The following is a 9,725-nucleotide window of genomic DNA, read 5'->3' on the forward strand; positions in this document are numbered from 1 at the left end:
TTCGGTCGTAATGCTTTTTTTTTTCCCTCATCTTCCGAAATCCTGTACTGACACTTGTGCCCAAGTGCCCCTTATGTGGAGTGGGGAAAGTGAGTTCGACAAGAGATTTGTACTCTTCGCCAAGAAGTCCTTGAGGAATACGCGAGGCAGACGCCTAGCTTACCTTGTTGATTTCGACACGCTTTTAACACAAGTCTAAACCGTGCTGAATGTGCGTCCTCTGAGATACGCGTAGAAAGAAGCTAACAAGCACTGGCGACGTTGACAATGGATATTTAGTGGTAGGTGGGCTCCAGGATGTTGCGAATCTTCGGCAGTTACTACTAGCGACAATAACTGAACCAGTTGTGGTAAGAGTGACGAGACCTAAAGTAATTTTGTATCGCTGACTGAAAGAGCACCTCAGTGAACTGAGCAACATGACCGTGAACAAAGCGACGAGTACCGACTGGCTGAAGAAACGTAATTTGGCTATCTGCGACAAAAACTGTACACGAAGAGTTTCTATTATGACAAGAATATAACTATATCACGGACGCCATGGAAAAGTTGGCTACTGTTTTCTACGTTTGCCATGAGGAACCGAAGTTAGCCATCCTGTTGAGCTGCTCTACTCGTTGGAAATTTGTGCCAGCTGCTGGGTGCGAGAGGTTGTGCGAACGTCTTCTTTTATCCGCCTATCAGACAACAATTACTGACCTCATTTGATCCTTACGAGCTCCTTCGAGCACGATGTCAGCAGCGTTACGCTGCTTTAATAAAGCTCAGGGTACCTTCCGGACGTGTCGCCTCTTTCTCTTCCAAGCCAACATGAAGATGGCTGGGCCCTGGTGTCAACACGGTGTACATTGTTGAAATATGTGTTTATTAGTAAGGCAAAAGTCACTCATTCACGCAATGCACAATGTATATTGCTTGCATCACCCAATTTAAGGAATGCTATTAACTTTACAATTAATTCATGCCTTTATAGAACACAATGTAAGTGAATGGAAGACAGAAGAACTACTAGTGTACCAAGACCCCGATGACAAGTGCGGCGTGTTCAAGGTTCTTACGAGAGGAAAAGGTACGTAGTATTATCTATTAGAAAGAAAACATATCGGTATTCGAATGCAGCCAGCGATGAATACCTCAAGTTGTTTTTTAATGTTTCAGCCATGTTTCAGAGGGTATGCACATAATTTCAACGGAGTGAAAACATGTAATATGTCGCCCCAACTAACGCTGCTTGCCGGTCTCCTTCAGGAACACGTAGTTTCTATGAATGAAACATGAAAGGCCATGAGTTATGAAAGGGCGACAGAAAAACAGGGCTCCAACATCAGTTTCTTGTGCCAGAGGTTAAGAAGACAGTGGGGCATGAGCTGTGGATTCTTCCTCAATTTCAGTACTTTACGCCAGAAAATATCACACTTATAAAGGCGGCTTTCTGGGCTGCTGAAATACCATTGTTATAATTCTAACTCTGTGGCTAGTAAACGTGAAACTCAGTGATCGGTCATGTAACAGTTTAATAAATATTGCATTCGTATGAGACCTCCAAGCGTTTCTTAAAAATGGTCTCTAATGTATGCCCGCTGCTTACGTTCTTGACTATGTTAACTGCGAAGCAATAGATTCTCTGGGGAATTAGGCACAACTGCCAAAAAAGCAGCCTCACAGTCGCTTGTAAGCACAGCTTGACAATCACTAATTCCACCACTAGCCTCTATAATATTATGCATTCTATAAGCAGCCATGCAACTAGTGGTATTGTTTACAATACTGATTTCTTTCACGTTTTTTTTTCTCTGCCGAAAAAATTGCGGTTGTGGAAATTGCTATGGAAGCCAACTGGTTTTGAAATTTACATCACCAGAGCTGCTAAGTTACGTCACTTACACACCGGTGCTCTGTCGTCTCATAGGTGAATGCACTCAAGACAACAGAAGGTGGGCTATTTGGTGATCTAGTAGCATCAATCAGTCAATGAACTTTATTCTAAAAAATATCACTTTCACGAAGAAGAGGAACAGCGACACCGTGATACGTACGAAGTAATAGCGATACAAAAAACAAACCAGCAAATTCCCGTAATTTGATCATAATTCACACTGTGCATTAACCACAAGTTCAAAACTCAAGTTCGGCAACTATAACTCATGCCCACTCCTACTCGTGTAAAGGTAAAGAAGGTAAAAACGAATAAAATGGTCACAAGCGAAGATGAGCACGTGCGAGTACGTGTAAATAATGTCATATCTCCCAAATCATATCACTATCTCTTAGTCAATTTCCGATAGCCCGTTTTTTTTTCGAAAATGTTTACAAATACACGTACTGCTCTTAAGTGTATAGCCGGCGCGGTGGCTCAGTTAGCTAAGGCGTTGCGCTGCTGTGCACGAGATCACGGGATCGAATCCCGGCCGTGGCGGCCGCATTTCGATGGAGACAAAATGCAAACACGTCCGTGTGCTTGCGTTGTAGTGCACGTCAAAAAACCCCAGGTGGTCAAAATTAATCCGGAGCCCTCCACTAACGTGTGCCTCATAATCAGAACTGCCTTCGGCACGTAAAACCCCAGAAAGAAGATGCTCTTAAATATGCTTATGGCATACCAACAAGCCCGAGTAGCTACCGCACTGCTCCTACCTTTGACAATTTGGTTGGCCACTCACCAAAGAGCTACCACAACGCCAACGGTCTTTTATCAAGAATCTGCAGTCTTCGGGACTACTTTAGCAGCAAAGTGGGCATTTGATGCTGTGTAAGAGAAGCTGTTCTTACCTTCATCGCTTTTTCAAAGAAACAAATTGTTCTATCCCATGTAAAAAGCGCCCTATGTAGGCAGTGCCCAGTCCCAATTTATATACTACTACTTATATAAAGTGGCTTACCTTGCCGGTATGATTAATCTCGGAGGGATCTGCCTTGAGTAAAATGAAACATTGTGTCACAATAAAAACTCATTTCTCTCTTGCAATTTTAGGGTGGATAACAGGTCGACGCTCATCTGTTTTCGATCTAGAAAGGAGTGAAGTCTCGTTTTTTATGCTCCCTGCACGCATAATACTGCGTTGCTTCTTGAAAGCATTTTATTTCTTTTTTTTTTAATCTGAGGATTTTAGAGTTTTTTTTTTAAGCTTGATTCTTCCTTGTATTATTATTAACAAAGTGCTTTATGTTGTGTATATTTGTATGCTCTTTATATTACGTAAAATTTTTGAAGCTCCCTTACCCAATGTCCACTCTTCGGGCGTGTAAGGTATTTTGAATAAATAAATAAATTATTCGTCTGCAGCGCCATTTCTTTCAATTCCATAAGTTGGTATCCACTTGTACTAGTCCTTCAGAGTTCATAAGGCCACTACCACTCTCATGGACCACTTACGTTAAATATATTGCTTCTGAGGTTCCGCGTACGCTGGAATATTTACAGCGCAAAATGAAACATGCTTGTCCTGACGTAGTAAAAAAATCAGCAACCGGCGCAGATGATGAATGTAGGAAAATAGCTGAACGATAACATTTGCGTAGAGTGCTACGTTTGGCAGTATAAATGCCATTAACACGACAGACACACCGGCTACGATCTCCACGTGACTTAAAGGAGCGACGGCTTGTTTACGGATGTGTGCTTAATATAACGCAGTGAAAATTTAGTCTGATACTTTTATGCATCAAACATAATGTATGTAGCACACGAAGGTGTCCAAGATATCATCCTATTTATCTTTGAACGAGTGGAGTGAGATCCTTCTGCGACCAGGAGCTACTGTGCATTACTGGCGCTCGAGACCAAAACATATTTCGTCCCGTACTGCGAGCACAAAGCTGCACCAACAATACGGCATTTGAGGTGAACTTTATTACACAGGCTGTGTATTAAAAGGAAGGCGCAAAAGAAGTATTAGAAGGCTCAAAATCACCGACTTTCTTTGAAGCCAATAGGTTTGGGCTCTCTTCGGACACTACGCCCCGACAGCCGTTCATCCACTTAAACAGCGTCTACGTGTTTCTTGCCGCACCGCTCTGCAAAGTTCTTCAAGACTCTCTACTTCATTTAGTCAGCACGAAGCAGTCGTGCTCGGTTATAGCGAAATCTATTGTCGCTTCGCTGATGTTGACGCGAAAGGTTTTTACAGCGAAGCTGTTAAGGGTTCAGTCTTCGATGGTCGCGTCCGGATGTAGCAAAAAACTCTCATTGGCCGAATGCTGTACGTGCGAGTGAAAGCGCGCGAGGGACGCGCGCATTCACGGGGAGCGAACGCACGGCGGAGAGCAAACGCGACTTCTTCCGTCGCGCGAAAGGCCGTGGGGGGACGGGAGGGAGGGAGGGGAGGCGACGTTTAGCTGCGGTACCAAACGCGTATACTTTGCGACTGTGCGCAAGGGCAACTGGCGACTCAATCGCCCACGCGAAAGGAGGACAGCGGGAAAGCAGCGCGGGAGAGAGGGGTTGCACCTTCTTCTCTGCGAGCAACTTGTACATCTCGCGGCGCCGGGTGGTCGCCCACACCGTATCTTGAAAGCAATCGGCAACACGGCTCCTACCTTTGTATGCGCTGTGCTTTCGCCCCTCAGTTTTCGTTGAAGCGATAGAACGCATGAACCTTCGCTCGGTGCTGCTGGCGCGCTTGCTCACGCCAGCGTTTTGATAGCGGTTGTGTGCGGTCACACAAAGAACGCGCAGAACTGCTGTTGACGGCGGCGGCATTTTTCCCGCGTTTTCACCAAACGTGCGCGGCGTTGGCGACATGTTTATGAAGAACGTGCCAACCTTTGCCATACACCATATGGCGGTGTACCGTAGCGACCATAAGGCAATGGTCCCTGTGGTCACTAAATAAATGAAAACCACCAGATCATATATATTTCTCATTCCTTAATAGGTCAAATAACCAATTATACCATCACATCTGAATAGTCATAATTGGAAATACATAATTCCCACTATAGTACAGCTTCGCTGGTCTTCCATCTCCACCTCAGTGGAAGGGCTGACAGTTTTTTGTGTAAGCCCATGAAAATACTTTCAGCAGAGTTTTTATATTGGTGAGCGAAGCTAAGGAATGTAACCGGGTACATAACACCTACATGGTCTTTGTGTCTCAATGCATCGGCTATCCTGACAGTCTTGTGAAGTACGTTCTCGGTCAGCTAGTGTTGAGTGGTGCAATAGTAAGCTGCTTTCGTACAGCACGAGACGTGTGCCGGCGTGTTGGCTCTCCCCAGCCTTCTTTGTTTTGTCATCGTTCGCCGCTACTCAACTCCATAATGTATCGCGGAACAAGCGGCTCTGGAGTTTCGTTTCCCATTCACAGGGCGTGAAGAGGTGTCGATCTTAGCAAAGACTAACGACATATATGTATGCATAGTGAAGCTTCCTTTTACTAAATATATTTGTAAGAATATTCCGACCTACCGTGAATTGGCGCAAACATTACATGTATACGTTATTCTGTCAAGTGCACAATTAGATTGACAAATTTGTTTTAGCTCCTTCAGAGTGCGGCTACCAGTAGCAGTGCAGTCCGTGGAGGCAATCCTCGTCCTTGGCATCTTCTTCCACCCAAGAGGAACGTAGCCGAAGTTGTGCTAAGACGCGATATTTCGCCCTCCTCACGAGCATTATTTTTGTCATTCAGTTCAAACTCTCTCTTTCTGCAAAAGTTTCGGTCGTGAATACGCTAGCATGTGCTTTCGCGTTTCATGTCCCTCGTGTGGCCATCATGCAGCGCTGCCTGACTCGGCCCCTCTAATGAGCACATTCGAGCGGCATGGTAAGCTGGCGTGCGTGGCAGGCCCCCAACTGCAGTTTCCAACTATCAAAAGAGGAAGAATAAGCATTTATTGCGTCCACATGAAAGTACGTATCCTTGCTACAATGCTAGTGTGCTCGCATTTAGATGAAAAGTCGTATCTAGGACGCCTACTGTTCCTGTACTCACTGGACATAGGCCAAAGTGCCTTTGGATGTCATTGTCATATAGGACCCCAAGCGAAAATGGTGTATTTTTGGAGCATGAGGTACTTCAAACGTGACCGCAATGCTGTGCACAAACCTTCGCCAGCATTTGTGCCTGAAAAATGTTGCGGGCAGACAAAAGAAACATTTGTATGGTCTCGAAATAATTTGTGCAACATGAATTTTGTGCCTATGTGTGCTTCCGCGCACGGCAGTAACAGGTGTGTACAGAACAGCGGACTCCATTTGTTGTTGTTTTTTTCGGTCATCCTTTCTAACTGGCTAGCCACAGTTTTCTAAACTACTGGAATATTTTATAAAAAAATAGACTATGTAATTGTTTTGACAGCAGACAAATTCTTGTGAAAGAACAGTTCCGGTTTCGGGAAAGGAAGTCAACTGAAATGGCATTGCTTAGCATAAAGGAAAACATACTTTCTAATATGTATGACAAACGATTCACAGTCCGACTTTTCTTAGATTTCAGAAAGGCATTTGATTCTATTAGGCATGACGTTTTATTCTACAAGCTACCGTTTTATGGCATTTGAGGAGTTGCCTTAAATCTTATTCGCAGTTATCTTTCCGGCCGCGTGCAGTATACATGTTTTAATGGCCATCAGTCAGAACTGAAGCAATTGAAACTGAAACAATGGTGCACCACAAGGGTTTATTCTAGGTCCAATTTTCTTTATTATCTATATGAATGATATATTAGCCATCCTAAGAACTGCAATAATTCGGTATGCAGATGATACCAGTGTATTTTTCTCTGGTATGCATTTCAATAATATACATGTTGAGGCTAATACATGGTTACAAGAATTATCATTATGGTTGAATTTTAATAAAATAGAAATAAATGTTAGTAAAACAGACGTTGTTGTATCTCAAGCAAGCAACAAATCTGATGATTCTGAACTTCAACAAACTTTTGAAAACAGTGTAATTGAACCTGTTCCTTTTTAGAAGTGTTTAGGTGTTCTTTTTGAAGAACACTTCAATTGGTCCCAGCAAATTAATAAAATTTATGCCAAGATATCAAGGTCCCTCTGTGTATTATTACAAAATTAGAAACCCTGTTCCCAAGTGGCTGAAGTGGCAGTTAAATTACACCCTAATTCATTCACATCTTCACTATTGTTTCTAATTTTGGGGGTCTACAACCAAAACTAATTTTATGAAGTTGATAACATTACAGAACAAAGTGATATGATCTGTCGAAAATCTTTCATACAACGACCACACAGATTTGTACTCTTTAGAACACTCCGGTCTAAAAATGAATTAATTATATTAGTTGAAATTGCTCTATTAGGTCTTTAACGAAATCAAGCTCAGTCCTTCTAAAGATCTTGAATTGCACTCTAGTAGTTTTGTGCCTTACAAATTAAGGCACGACCATTACAGAATTCCACTTGTGCGGACCAGCTACGGAACCCGATGTTTTCATACTGAATCTCAGTCTTTTCAACAGACATACACACGCCATAGAAATTATTTTAAAATTATGTGTCCATGAACTCTTTAAGAAAGAATGTTACGGCTTACCTCCTTTCCTCTTCTAATGATTAATAGCATGTGTATGCAATAGTTTTCATGTTCATGCGGTTTCGTTATTTGTATCAATTTTCTTTTATGATGGCAAAAGTATGCAATTGTGCCGTTGCTTACTTTTCATAAAACTCTGTCCTGTATGTGACAATTTTGCATGATCTTATTGTTTCTGTTGATGCAAGCACTGGGTATGTTTCCCGCCACTCACATGGAGCCAAACCACCAGGCACAAGGAACCAACCATCACGCACATAGATCCCTAAAATTCTTCATCTACTTCCGGTCTATTTATCTACTTCCGTTACCGGACGCGATCCCCTGGAACCTAGCCTTCGCTGTAAACATTGCTGGCTTTCCTGTAATTGAGAGTAGATGTAAGCATGAAATGACTACCAAATGGCGCCTTTTGCGGCCTGTGGTGCAGCCACTTTCAACCGCTTTTCTTCTTCCAACGGTGCATCGCGCTCAGCATCTGCCGCTACATTTATTGCGGTAGCAATTATATGGACACTCCAAGCGCATTCCCGCCGTCACCGTCACCATCGTCATCATCGTCGCCGTGATGTTTCGTATAAAGTCCAACGGCGATAACCTCGTCGTCGCGCGCCGTATGCTGTATGTGCGAGTGAAATGGCGCGAGGGACGTGCGCTTTCACGGAGAGCGAACACAGGGCGGAGATCAAACACCACGTCACCGGTCGTGCGAGAGGCCGTGGGGGGATGGATGGAGGGGAGCCGACGGTTAGCTGCGGCACTAAAAGCGTATCTTGTGACCGGGCGCAAGGGGAACTGGCAACTCAATCTTCCACGCGAAAGGAGGAAAACTGGAAGGCAGCGTGGGAGGGAGGGAGGGTGCTTGGCTTCTACTCTGCCAGGAACTGCGTACTTGTACTTTGCGCGCACCCTATCTTGAAAGCGATCTCCACACGGCTCTGACCTTTGTATGCACTGTGCTTTCGCCACTCAGTTTCCGTTGAAGCGATAGACTACACGAACCTTCGGTCACTGCTCCCGCCGCGCACTTGCTCACGCCAGCGTTTTGACAATGCTTGTCTGCGGTCATCGAGTGTGATCTATTCATGTTTGCTTGAGCGCGCTGACACCATGCTTGTTAATTCAGTTAGTAAGCGAATGTGTCCAAGTTGATGCAGCCCATAATACTATTATCCTTACTGCGTATGCTCTACTGGTAAATTTGCTATCGCAATTGATGATTCGCCTTTAGGGCGAAACTGCGACTTTTCTTCTTGTCGCGGACCACTCACGACTCACGAAGAGCTGGAGTTCAAAACAGCACAGACAACCTCTCTATCTGCCTTTTGAACGTCGCTATTGGAAATGATGAATAAAATTTCACCGTATTAGACGTTACAGCTTGACTGATATTGTGAACAAACATAGGAAGGAATTGGAAGCAGTAATTTTTTAACTTGTTTGGGGAGTATCTAGCGCATGTAATGCGGTCCTGTACAAAGAGAGAGGACCAGAGACTGCATTTTTTCTAACTTTTGAATGGTTGCCCTAGTAATCTCGTTTTGTTCTCGCAACGATGCGGCGATGTTCTTGTTTGAGTGCCTGGATAACGGCTCTGACTTTCGCTCAAGGTCACTTGAAGGTCACCGGCAACGGGAGCTAAAAGCATTTCATGCTTAAAGCTGAATTTTTTTTCGGGTGCACCCTTATTATAGCAGCCGGGTTTCAGAAAGTAATATTAGATAACTTAAAAGATAAATATAATACAGGTGGCATAGATTTCCTACTTCTAATGCGTTTCTGTCCTTGCTTCAATCTACAGGTCTTGATATGATTACAGTCGAACTTCGCATGCGGAATTCTTCGTTACATGAAGGCCCCAGTAAGGACTGTTTAGACAAATTTAATAACCGCAAAAGGAAAAGGAAAAGCTACGGATTGTATGCTTCGGACTGCCAGGAGAAAGTGACAGTCCACCAAAAAGAATTTTTCAGGTAGCTGCAATAAATTGCATTCGTTATATGATCTCATCTTCCTTGGGCTTCTCTTGCTTTTGTATCATCTACACTACTTACAACTTTCCCAAATATACTATATCGCACCCGTTCCGCTGAGCATTCTTACCGATATCGGCGCATGCAAGTTAATTACGCAATCGCGGCTTCCACTACATCAAGTTGCTAATCGCAAGATTGTTCTAGTTGTGGTCTGAACACCTCGTCCGAAATAACTTTCCCGAGCACTA

The 9,725-nt window shown here is 43.7% G+C and overlaps 1 long non-coding RNA gene across 1 annotated transcript; it reads left to right on the forward strand.

The window, feature by feature from the left end:
- Positions 1-978: 978 nt before the first annotated feature.
- LOC125946785 (uncharacterized) lies at positions 979-9,470 on the forward strand. Its single transcript, XR_007467878.1, has 2 exons — positions 979-1,069; positions 9,303-9,470. It is a non-coding gene; the product is annotated as an uncharacterized LOC125946785 (long non-coding RNA).
- The last annotated feature ends 255 nt before the right edge of the window (positions 9,471-9,725 follow it).

Source organism: Dermacentor silvarum, chromosome 7 (genome assembly GCF_013339745.2).
Source record: "Dermacentor silvarum isolate Dsil-2018 chromosome 7, BIME_Dsil_1.4, whole genome shotgun sequence".
Classification (NCBI taxonomy): Eukaryota; Metazoa; Arthropoda; class Arachnida; order Ixodida; family Ixodidae; genus Dermacentor; species Dermacentor silvarum.